A 13,569-nucleotide genomic window follows, 5' to 3' on the forward strand; every position below is an offset into this window, starting at 1 on the left:
AACTGCGCTCTTGCTGGCACTCGCCTCGGTCAAGAGAGTGGGCGATCTGCACGCGCTTTCGGCAAGCGCTGCCTGCTTGGAATTCGGACATAACGACTGAAGGGTCGTCCTTTGGCCAAAACATGGGTATATTCCTGAATTGCTCACCACTCCCCTCAGAGCACAGGTTATCTCCCTAACTGCGCTATCGTCTCCAGCAGACGAACACGACGCTAACCTACTCTGCCCCGTTAGGGCTCTCAGAGCTTATTTGGAGCGTTCTGCCCTATTCAGACAGACAGAACAACTGTTTGTATGCTTTGGCGGCCGTACGAAGGGTTCCGCCGTTTCAAAGCAGAGAATTTCTCACTGGATAGTTGAGGCTATAGCTCTGGCTTATGAAGCCAAGGGACTTCAATGCCCCTGGGGAGTCAAAGCACACACCACCAGGAGTGTGGCTTCTTCCTGGGCGTGGTCGAGTGGGATACCGATCGAGGATATTTGTGCGGCGGCATGCTGGGCCTCACCGTCCACATTTATCAGGTTTTACAACCTACAGGTCCCGACATTGCATTCCAATGTACTATCAGCATGATGCTAGTAGAACTATGAGTTCGTATCTAGATTGTGTATGTGCTTGTGTTACACTGAGCGCCTTCTGGCCGCTCTTTACTTTTTTCCCACATATAAAGCTCGCCTCTGCCGGCTGGTTGGATGATAACTTTGCTTTTTTAGCTCAGGCACCTGCCTCTGGCTATCATAAGGCGAAGTTCAGCACGCACGGCGTTTTGCATGGTGTTCCCATAGCGTAAGCTACTTACGCAATAGGAGAGACCTCTCGAAAGGGAACGACTCGGTTACTAACGTAACCTCGGTTCCCTGAGAGGAGGGAACGAGCATTGTGTAAGCTGCCGTGCTTGTGCTTGGTTAGTTCGCTTCAGTCGTTTTAACCTAAAGAACTCTCATGACGGGGCGCCCAATATATAGCTCTTGGCCACGCCCATCTTGGCGGGCTCTGACGCGCGCGGCGCGCTCATTGGTCGTGCATTCAGAGTCGCCCCGTCATTGGTTCGAGCAAGTTGCCGCAGCACAGCCAATGACCGAGCTCCTTTGTTCATTGCTGTCTGCTGTGCAGCTGCAATGCGTTTTACATAAAGCCTTCAATATTCTCGAGAAAAGGAGTTTCCCATAGCGTAAGCTACTTACGCAATACTCGTTCCCTCCTCTGAGGGAACCGAGGTTACGTTAGTAACCGAGTCGTTATTGTGTCATGGCAGATAAAACATTATTTGGCTGGTACAGTTTTTTTTAAGTCACCAGCCATTGGCAGGTGTGACAAAAAGTTAGCTTTAGGGCCTGTTTGCACCTCATAATGAAATACTTATAATAATGAAAATCTTTCCAAGCAGATACCAATCAAAACAACAAAATGTCCTGATGCTCACCGTGGCTGTAAGGAAACTACTTTGTTGCTCAGTACATAAAGATGAACTACTTACCGTGATCTCAGACTGTGTTTAAGTGGTTTCTACACTGAATGGATCTTCATGTGTCGCTTCAGGTGACTTTTAAAATAGAAACTCGTCTCGCACTGATCACACGTGTGCGGCTTCTCTCTGCTGTGGATCCTTTCGTGTTTTTTCAGAGTTGATGACAGATTAAATCTCTTGTCACAGTGTGAACACTTGTAAGGTTTTTCTCCAGTGTGGATCCTCATGTGTTGATCCAGGTTGCGTTTAATAGCGAAACTGGTCCCGCACTGATCACATGTGTACGGCTTCTCTCCAGTGTGGATCCTCTCATGTGTTTTCAGATGGGCTGGCTGATTGAATCTCTTTTCACAGTGTGAACACTTGTAAGGTTTTTCTCCAGTGTGAATTCTCTCATGTGTTATCATTGTTGTTGACACACTGAATCTCTTGTCACAGTGTGAACACTTGTAAGGTTTTTCTCCAGTGTGGATCCTCATGTGCAGCTTTAGCTGAACTTTGACAGAGAAACTCTTCCCGCACTGATCACACGTGTGCGGCTTCTCTCCAGTGTGGATCCTCTCATGTTTTTTCAGATTTGCTGACTGACTGAATCTCTTTTCACAGTGTGAACACTTGTAAGGTTTTTCTCCAGTGTGAATTCTCTGGTGCAGTTTTAAAAAGGCCAATGAAATAAAAGTCTTCCCACACTCATAGCACACATGATCCCTTACACCACAATGAATTTTCTCATGTCTATGTAAATATGGCAGCAGTGAAAAACTCTTTCCACACACAGAACATGAATGTGGCTTCTCCTTTGAATGAACTGTCAGGTGTGTCTTCAGGGCTGATGCGCAAAGAAACTGTTTCCCACACTGATCACATATGTAAGGCTTCTCTCCTGTGTGGATATTCCTGTGCCCTTTAAGTTGTACCAATTGTGTGAAACTCTTCCCGCATTGATCACATGTGTACGGTCTTTCTCCAGTGTGGATCCTCATGTGAACTTTAAGATTTTCTCTGTGTGAGAAACTCTTCCCACACTGAGTGCATGTGAACGGTTTATCTCCAGTGTGAACTCTCATGTGAATCTCTAGTTGTTGTTTGCTTGAGAATCTCTTTTCACAGCAATTGCAAGTGAAGAGCTTCTCTCCAGTGTGTCTCTTCATGTGAACAATGAGACCTTCTCTGTATGGAAACCTCTTCCCACACTGACCACATGTGAACGGCTTCTCTCCAGTATGAACTCTCATGTGTTTCTTAAGGTGAGATGATCGCAAGAAACTCTTCCCACATTGATGGCATACATATGGCTTCTCTCCAGTGTGAACACTCATGTGAAGCTCAAGACTTTGTTTGTATGTAAAGCTCTTCCCGCACTGATCACATGAGAACGGCTTCTCTCTGGTGTGGATTCGCATGTGAATCTCAAGACCTTGTTTATATACAAAACTCTTTCCACACTGAGTGCAGGTTGTAGATTTCTTGTCTTTTTTCTTTAAAGATGTCTTTTTAGTTTTTGAGCGACTCAACATTTTTTTCCCAGGTTTAACACTTTCCTCCTTCACTTCACTCAGTTCTTCACTCTCCTCCTTCACTTCACTCAGTTCTTCTCTCTCCTCCTTCACTTCACTCAGTTCTTCACTCTCCTCCTCCACTTCACTCAGTTCTTCTCTCTCCTCCTTCACTTCACTCAGTTCTTCACTCTCCTCCTTCACTTCTCTCAGTTCTTCACTATCCTCCTTCACTTCACTCAGTTCCTCTCTCTCCTCCTTCACTTCACTCAGTTCTTCACTCTCCGCCTTCACTTCACTCAGTTCTTCTCTCTCCTCCTTCACTTCACTCAGTTCTTCACTCTCCTCCTTCACTTCACTGAGTTCTTCACTCTCCTCCTTCACTTCACTCAGTTCTTCTCTCTCCTCCTTCACTTCACTCAGTTCTTCACTCTCCTCCTTCACTTCACTCAGTTCTTCTCTCTCCTCCTTCACTTCACTCAGTTCTTCACTCTCCTCCTTCACTTCACTCAGTTCTTCTCTCTCCTCCTTCACTTCACTCAGTTCTTCTTTTTCCTCCTTTACTTCCATCAGGTCTGAAATGAAAGGGGAAAAAAAAGTCATTTTCGGTAAATCTTTCAGTTATTGAACATTATAGGCACATATCCCATGTTTCTGTAGTGAGAACTACAATTGTATTTGAACATCGACACAATTACCTAATGTAATATTAACATTAAATAATAGAGAATACTGCCATTATTATGGCACCAGCTTTTAGATTACCATTTAATTATTTTTTCTAAACTTCTTTATTAAAGGCTGGTCACACTAGACTTTTTCTTCCATTGGCTTCCATTTATACGCATGTAAATGTAGGACACCTGCATTTGTATCAAGTGAAGACTTGTGGCCGAGATTAATGCATCAGTTAAATTAAAAGACCAACTCAATTGCAGTCAAGTGGAGTAGATTGCGTATTTTTACATAAATGTATTATTTGTTATATGTTGAATTTATCTAAAGAAAAAAGATGCTGCAATGTGACATCAAATCATGAGTCATGACCTTTTCAGAAATTTCACATGCTCACAGTCGAGTGTGAACACAGGTTTAGCTTGTTTAAAACTAGTTAAAACTTTATTAGCATTATCTGTGTCCTACATATTTCACTCAACCCAGCTGTCAAAATGGCTGAAAAGCTAAATTCTAATTTCTTTGTTAAATATTAGCAAAATTCTAACTATAGTAAAATTATAAAAGCAATACTTAATGTTAAAGGAAAAAAAGTACTGTGATGTTTTCGTCAACAGGCCTTTTCCCATCATTTTTGAAATTAACAACGCAGCCGCACCACGCTGTGTACTGGATAAGCTAACAAAAACAAAACGTGCCAGTTATGTTAGGGGCGTGCGATATCACGACTTTTGTTTGTGGACAATAGGGCTGGGCGATATGGCCAAAAAAAATTATCACGATAATTTTTTTATATTAGTCGATTATGATAATTATCACGATGAATGTCAAATCTTTATTTCTTTCAAGTTTGAAGGCAGATTTGTGCTCCTAAGGGAAAGTTGTAGAAACCAGAGCGTTATTTGTGGTTTTAAACTACTCTTTATTGTCAGAACATATGACAAAGACTTGCCAAACAGGTGAACATTTCACACATCTGAGGTACAACATTCAAACATTTGTCATTTTTCCTTAAAATAAATATCTGAATAGAAAAATACATTTCTTAGTTTCTGCATGTGCTAATGGAGGATATTGTTGTCAAGTCTTGAAACAGGATTTTGTGGCCTGACTTTGATGGCACGTATCTTCAGCACAGTTTGCAGTGCAAGCTGCAATATTAATTAGGGTTGTGCATTTGCACTGCCCTCACAATTCGATTCGATTACGATTCACCAGGTAACGATTCGATTCAATTCGATTCTACGATGCATCACAATTCTACTGCACACAACAAGGCACATTTTTCATCAGTCACGGGGCAATACAAGCAGTCAGATATCGAACAACAGATTTTATTGGCTGCTATGTGTGCATTATAACTCTCCTGTATCTTTAACATAAATGCCATTAAATTAAATAAAACTTAAATCCAAGCTTTGGGTGCGTTTTTGATTACCCGTCTATGGGCCTGCTCACATATCGCGTCTTTTGCGCGCTCAAGTTCGTTATTTCAAATGTAGGCGCGCGGTATGCACGCTCATAATGGAAGCGAGGCGGTCGCGGTGCGACGCGCTCGTTTTTTCCAAGTGCGTCCGCGCCGCATCGAGATAAAAACCATCTCAACTTTTAAGAATGCCACAAGTGCACCGTAGGTCACGTGAAAAGAACGGTTTGCTATTATGGAGAGCGCAGCTGATGGTTGCTTAGCAACGACAGACGCCTCCGGAGTGCAAACGCCCTAGCGCTTTGGAAAAAGGAGAACGCGGCGCGCCTAGCGTTTTTAGGCGGTATATGTGAATGGCGCCATATCGCGGTCATCTCCCTCCGCCTCAGCCATCTTTATTGTTGTTATTATGCACCCGGAAGTAATTGAAACTTCAAAACTTTATTGTCCAAGGCCAGCAAATAAACAGTGAGATAATCGATTATGGCACTTTGCCGCATCGATGCTGAATCGTGCATTTCCCGCATTGCGATGCATCGCCGAATCGATTATTGTTGACACCACTAATAATATTACATGTTTTGTCTCGAAACGCATATTTGACAGTGAGTTGACAGTAAATCTGCATCCTAACTCAAGCTAATACTACTATGTTAAATTTATGTTCGTTAACAAAAACAGTAACATCTGTTAAAAAAAATTTAATGACCACATTTTTATTTGGTAAAATGTAATATTCCGACTGTTTGAGTTTTATTAAAGTTAACCATTGGTCATCCAGTATCATACATTTAGATCATGATAACCACAGATAAAGCCAGGCATAGCCTATAGCACCTCTCATCATGGCAAAATGTAACTTTATGGTTTCTATGGTATTTGTATGAAAAACAGTAGCCTAAATACATTATTAAATACTGTAATTATATTCCTTTATTCATTTAATACATCGTCTACATTAATAATATAATACAATTCAATTCAATATGTATATCCCAATTTTCATGGTGCAGTTAATATTACTAGGCTAGCGTTACAGTAAATCCATGGTAAATGGATTCATTATCAATTCAGATTCTGACTTTATCGTTGCGCAGTGTTTCTCCTGTTTGTCAGCGCTGTTTCATCTGCCTTTAAACTGGTTTATATCACTGATACATTTGTGTTCTTCGCTGAATTCAAGCGCTTCTCACTGGATCTCGTGAGCGAAACCGATCAGAGTAAACGCGTCTGCTCTAGTGAGCTCGCGCTGCGCTGCCGTTTGGACACGATATGTTCTGCTATTTATTGTGATAACGATATTAATGACAATATAAATATGGTACCATTCGCCACTGTTTTTGGCTACAAGTGAGCAGGTTTAGAAACACAAGCAGTGATCTAAAGTAAAACTTTGCCATCATCAAATATATCAATCCTATAATATATCAATAACATAAAAGAATAACAAAAACAGTAAAAATCCAAACACCAGCCCTTGCAGAAATGGAAAAAAATGCAGAGCAGATAATGTTTAAATAGTGTAAATGTGCTGAAAAACATCACACAATAATAAACAGTAATAAATTACAAGTTACAATTACAAGTTTGAAATGTAAAAAAAAAAAAAAACAATAATACTGTACAATAATACTGATAATATAATAATACTACTACTAATAACAATATAGACCGCACTAAGGATTGATGAGCTGCTGGGTTCATGAATATTAATCACGTCTGCGTTCGCGCATTAGTTTCTGCTTGAATTCTGCCAATTAAAAATAAAATAATTTCATTTTTACAGGAAAATAAAATAATGAATATCGTTTACATGTAGCACGTCAATTCTGCGTAGTATAAGACTCTCTCGCTCTTTCTTTAAGTGTGTGAGAAACACTAGCGCTCTCCGCAAAGCGACAGCCAGAAGTGCGCCTCACACTAGCGTTTACGTGCATCACATACACTGTGCATTAACTGAGATTAACTGAAAATATATCTGTTTACCAGTCCCAGATTGTAGAGGTAGTCCCTCGATTAGAGACAAACTCAAGCCTCAGCTTCATGTCCACTAGGTAATAATATATCGCCCATCCCTACTGGAGGTCCCAATCTGGTTTTGCTTAAGTTTCTCAAAGCTCCCTTTACTCACCATTTGTTGAAAACAAACAAAAAAACATTCTGTACCATTTCATAGTTTAGGCTAACTGTTTATCTAAATGTGATGAAGTGCTTGAATGTTTCTAACATGAATGTTCTTCAGCATCATGAATGAATGAAGAATAAACACCAACCTCTTTGTTCTTCAGGATCTTCAGTGTGTTTCATTCTGCAGGTTCTGGATCACTCGTGTTCTCACTGTCCTCTTTAATACACTCAGTCTTTACAGATTTCAGCTCTTCCTGATGCTTTCATGCTCGTCTTCACTTGTAGCTAATGGGAACTTACAGCATTTCTTGGATAATTACAGTGGGAGGAGCTTCGCTGATGATGAATTGCTGTGGGAGGAGCTTCACTGATGATGTGATTGTTGTGGGAGGAGCTTCACTGATGATGAATTGCTGTGGGAGGAGCTGATCTGTCAAAAAATCAGTTAACATCAAAGCATTTATGTCTGTCTTTCTGAAATAAAGTAACTGATGCGAATGCATAACTTATTTTATGGCTAACTAGAACACTCTCCTGCTTTTCCATTACAATATAGGCAGATACCTAGAAATAAAAAAGAATATAAACATTGTAATGCAATGTCTTCCATATATATATATATATAACAGTTGAAAGCATGGACACAGAAATAAACATATTTGTGAGCAACAAATAGGGCCTACAGTCGGTTGACACCAATGAAATAAATAAGTGTCGATTTACAGATCTGAAGACATCAGCATAATAAATGAGGTGAAAACAGGAACTATTATCATGAAATGAAGTGTTTTCAGCAGATCTGTTAATATTGATGAGTCTCAGACTATCAACGCTCATTCAACAAGACATTCATGATCATCAGCAGATCATCTCACTTTATTCTGAGTGTTTGCTGTTAGAAACACATTATCTGAGTCAGGATATATGATAAAATCTTGTAAAACTGCTCAATTTAAAGAAAATAGGCTACTGTTGCTTCTCACAACATGACAAGGATAAAACACACACACACACACATATATATATATATATATATATATATATATATATATATATATATATATATATATATATATATATACACATACACACACACACAAACACTAATGGCATTCATCTTAATTAACCACCTCATCTAAATAACTACAGCAGCATAATGTCAATATCTAAAATTTATTTCGATTTTCTAGTAACTACATTCATTGCACTAATGCTATTCAAGATTGACTATGATTCTAAAAACTCATTATAAGCTCAATGTGAAGTTTTTTAGCCGTATCTGCTCCTGTATATATTTTAACAATGTGAAATAAGTAACACATTTGATTTGTAAAGGATAAAATAAAACGGCAGCAGCATCAATTCCCCTCACAGTTCTCAAACTTTAACTCTTGACTTAACATTCAGTAACAGTTCTCACTCCAAACATCGAGACAAACACACAAACGAACACACACTCGCTCAGGTCTGAATGAACTCCACATATTCTCCTCATGCTCGCAGCTGCTGCACTAAATGTGTATTTCAGGAGGAAGACGCCAGAAAAGACGCACAAGTATCGCTGTGATCGATTAAAACAATACAGAAATGAGTCTGTCGCTTAATCAAACTGTTTAAAGTGTGTGTGATGGTTGTGTTAAGATGAGAAATATCGTGAACTGCTCTCCTCACCTCCTCAGAAGACTCTTCTTCTTCTTCTTCTTCTTCTTCTTCTTCTTCTTCTTCTTCTTCTTCTTCTTTATTGGCGGCTAGAATTAGCGCCATCTATTGTGAGTTTTGGATCAGAGACTAATTTTATTCATTTTTTTTTGTGATGCATGATAACGAGGAAGCGAGCACTTTTTTTAATTGCAAAAAGTACAGAGATGACATGTTTATTATATACAACTTTTCACACAAAATGTATTAATGTGTTCAATGTCATCAGAATACAAATGAGAAAAGAGTTAACGGCGATTATCTGAAAAGACAAAGACAAAAAAGAAGATAGAGAGAAATAACACAAACTATACATCAATTACATTGATTGCACATATTCAAAATTCTTACAAATACTTGCTTTTTTGATATTTACTGAAGATGTAGGCAGGGATTAAAGTGAAAAAAATTCTTCTGACTGAATTTTTTTTCAGGCCAAGTCATATTCCTGTAACTTTATTTAAATAGTCGAGACTAGCGTTTTAAGGGGAGATGTTTTAAACCGCTTTAATATTTTGCGTATTTTAAAAGCTATTTTAATCTATGAAAAAAAATTAATTAGCTTGACAAATAATCCACCATCTACATAACTCTTCAGTGCATGTTTTTATTTATCTTATAAGACCAAACAATGCTAAACTATATTCATATATAGTTTGTTCCATGGCAAATCGTTTTGGCTGAGGGCAAATTGAAGTTTCATAGCTTTATATATTTAGGCTATTTAACTTTAACTTTGTAGCCTATTAGAGAGCTGACTTATGTTTGACTGAATTGTTTGATTTATTTCTCATTGTATAGCTTCTTATAGCCTACCTATTAGGCTACTTATACTTTTATACTGGATATTAGTGATCATTAAAACTGACATTTAACAAAAAGAATGTCTCTTTTTGATAAATGTCAGTTTTAATGATCAATAATATCCAGTATAAAAGTATAAGTAGCCGGCACACGACCGACCTTCAACGTTGAAATATGGTTTAAATAATTACAGTGGTTGTTTCAATGTTGAAACTACGTTGAAATAATGTTTAATGCTAAATGGTTGAAAAAGGGTAAAAAAAAACAGTTATAAATCAACTTTTTTTGATTTATCACATTCTTTTACGAAATCTATATGTTGAATCAATTAATGTATACAGAATAAATAATTTCTGCCTTTTAAATTATTATTAAGATCATTATTATTATTTTATTATCATTTTACATTTTTATCATGAACCTTCTGATATAAATACTGAAATAAATAAATACCGCCCAGAATGTGACGTCGTGAAAAACCTTTATGGAAAACAATATCCAATCGAGTTAATTTTATTTTATTTTTTAAATATGATTCACAATATTATCACAATTCTTTTTCATGTTAGTTTTACTGTTTTGGAAGTTGTCTGAGCAAATAATAGTTTAATTAGACTAATGTTGGGCGATATGCTTTCATAACATCCTATCGTCAGAATTATATCATCTTTAACAATTATAGAGACATCAGAGGCAGTGGTAAATTCCAGAAAATAACCTATTCGTTGCTATTTAAAAGTGAAATAACTGAACCTACACTGATAAAAATACAAATTTTACAAGAAAATTACAATTGGCATTTAGAGGCATTTAGAATTAAAAAATAAGGTTTGTTAATGGGGTCCAGAATTATTTTTCACTGGCCATGCACATCTATTTTGCATAATTTTCTTAAAAAGACAATGAAAATTGCATTATTTATCTGTTTTAACTGTTACTGCAAACAGTGGAGCTCATGCGGTCACTCAAAGCATCATATTTTCCATATTTCTGTTTTAGTGGAATCAAAAGGCAGGGATATGTCTGAATCTGGCTTTCTGGCTTTCTAACTAAACTTTTAATGATTTTTGATCCCCTGCCCAATAAATCCTGCTCATAAAAAATGGTGAAAAACTGTTTAACAGTATAACTCCACCATCAAGTATTATGTAGTTCGCAGTCTTTGTAACATGTTTCAACAATGCATTTCTAACATTTATGCGTTTACAATTCACAAATTCTCAAAATTTACTTTACACAGGCTTTAACAAAACTAGAAGTAATTAAATTTTAATCGACCGGTTTTTACAATCCCATTCCTACTGTGGGAAAGATTAATCAGCCCAAAATATTATATATATTTTTAGACAATTTTCGAAATAGTTTTATCAGTGTCCTGTACTTTCTAGTTATGACATTTGAAATTCATACTTTTTTTTAATTTTTTTAGATGGCGTACCATAAAAAATGGAGACGGCAAAATGCTGAATTGCTTGCAATGGCGCTTTCTAGTAGTGACTCGGAGGATCAGTCTTTTGTGAAAGTGATGACACTGAAACAGGCTCCTCTTCAGATGAAATCAGTGACTTAAGGAGTGATTTGGCGAAATGGGCGGTTCGGAACAAAACAACACGGACATCTGTAGATGAGCTCCTTTCTGTGTTGAGAAAACACGGACATCGGCTGCCTAAGGATGCCAGAACACTTTTGGGGACGCCTCGCCATGTAGATGCACAGAATTTGTGTGGTGGTCAATATATGTATTTCGGTCTTGAGTCTGGGCTTCTGAAAATATGTTCACAGTACCCAGAGAAAATCATGTCGAGAGAAAATTATGTCCTTCTCAATTTTAACATTGATGGGTTGCCATTGTTCAAATCATCTAATGTCCAGATTTGGCCAATTCTGTGTAGTGTGAAGAGGTTTCAGCCATTTGTCGTTGCCGTGTTTTGTGGAAATGGAAAACCAAATTCGGTGAGGGATTTCATGTCGGAATTTCTTGAAGAGCTCACTAGGCTTCAGCATGATGGAATTTCATTCAAAGGTGAAACCTTAAATGTCAAGGTCAATGCTTTCATCTGTGATGCTCCAGCGAGAGCTTTTTTAAAGTGCATAAAGGGGCACAATGCGTACAATAGTTGCGAGCGATGCACTATTGAAGGAAATTACGTGAGCCACAGGTTGGTCTACAATTACCAACCACAAGAGAAGATTTTGTCGAGAACAGAAGAGGAATTCAGTAGTTTGTCCTACCCTTTCCACCAAAATGGACTCTCACCCCTTGTAGATGCAGGCTTGTCATGCATACAGTCTTTTGCCTTGGATTACATGCATCTGGTCTGTCTAGGGGTGGTAAAACGCTTACTCGTCTTCTTGAAACAGGGTCCCAGAGAGTGCAAAATTTCACAGAGGCAAATTTGAGAGATTTCAATCAAGCTCGTGTCTCTCAACGGAAAACTCCCAAGGGAATTTGCCAGACAGCCACGTTCTCTTGCTTCTCTTGAAAGATGGAAAGCAACTGAATTCCGGCAATTCTTACACTACACTGGATCTGTTGTTCTTCGTGATGTGTTGCCTGACAGCTTCTACCACCACTTTCTAACACTGACCGTTGCCATGTCCATACTGTTGGACGCTGATGATGACACGAGGAAGGCATATACATCCTATGCAAAAGAGCTGCTGATGCACTTTTATAAAACATCTACTAAACTCTACAGCCCTGTCTTTCCGTCGTTATTTTTCCTCCATTATTAATAAGTTTTAATAATGTCTGTTCTTGCAATAAAAAAATCATCTTTTGGAAATTGATCTTAATGCCTTAATTAGAAAAATTAGGAAAAATCCAACCTTTAAGGACACCAATTTTCTTTGTGTATGAATAATGTATCATCAAAAAATAAATGTTCTTCCTTAAAATACAGGGTGCATAAGCCAGGACACCCCTATGTTAAATTCCCATAGAGGCAGGCATATTTTTATTTTTAAAGGCCAGTTATTTCATGGATCCAGGATAATATGCATCCTGATAAAGTTCCCTTGGCCTTTAGAATTAAAATAACCCACATCTTCACACACCCTTTGCCATACCTAGAGATTGGCATGGGGTACTTTCCATAAGATCATCGCTCAATGCAAATCAAACCAGCTATTAGGCTAACTGAAATAACACCATGCCAATCTCTATGTATGGTGTAAGGGAATGTGATGATGTGGGATATTTTAGTATTAAACTTATCTTAACCTACAGTATGAGATGGTTAAAAACAAAACTGCTAAATCACAAAGTATCGGCGGCTAGACAAAACAAACGTCTATAAAAGCAATTAAAAAACTATTCAACGCAACATCATACCCAAAAATGTTGATAGGCTAGTGTTTCTTGCTAAGAATCTTTAATAGGTCTAGCCTGGCATAATACCTTTGAATGTTGTCAACGCTTAATTGTCATTTTTATTTATTTAAATACTACATTATTTTTGTTCACTGCATTTGTTTAAATTTGACTGAAGCAGAGTATTATGTATTATTTTTTTCTATCTTGTTTGGTAACCTAATGTTCAGGGTTTGTAGGTCTTTAAAATAATAAAGCTTTTCAGAATCGTGAGAGAATCGTTATTCCAAGCAAAAAAAATGTGTTTCTCATTTTAGCCAGAATTGTGCAGCTCTACTCAGCACATGAAAATAAACTACTTACCATGATCTCAGACTTTGTTTAAGTGTTTCTCCACTGTGTGGATCTTCATGTGTCGCTTCAGTTGAGTTTTAATAAAGAAACACTCTCCACACTGATCACACGTGTGCGGCTTCTCTCTGCTGTGGATCCTCTCGTGTTTTTTCAGATCTGTCGACTGACTGAATCTCTTGTCACAGTGTGAACACTTGTACGGTTTTT

At 37.9% G+C, this 13,569-nt stretch overlaps 1 pseudogene across 1 annotated transcript in view; it reads right to left on the bottom strand.

Annotated features, from left to right (window-relative positions):
- LOC143746056 (uncharacterized) overlaps positions 1-8,928 on the bottom strand; it is a 129,781-nt pseudogene extending 120,853 nt beyond the window's left edge. Inside the window, exons 1-3 of the transcript XR_013206425.1 lie at positions 8,865-8,928; positions 7,340-7,623; positions 1,509-3,540 (exon numbers count right to left, since the gene is read on the bottom strand). The product of XR_013206425.1 is annotated as an uncharacterized LOC143746056 (transcript). The remainder of the gene's footprint in view (positions 1-1,508; positions 3,541-7,339; positions 7,624-8,864) is intronic.
- Between the last annotated feature and the right edge of the window lie 4,641 nt (positions 8,929-13,569).

Source organism: Siphateles boraxobius, unplaced genomic scaffold (genome assembly GCF_051911475.1).
Source record: "Siphateles boraxobius isolate OS27281-9 unplaced genomic scaffold, OSU_SipBor_1 21, whole genome shotgun sequence".
Taxonomy (NCBI): Eukaryota; Metazoa; Chordata; class Actinopteri; order Cypriniformes; family Leuciscidae; genus Siphateles; species Siphateles boraxobius.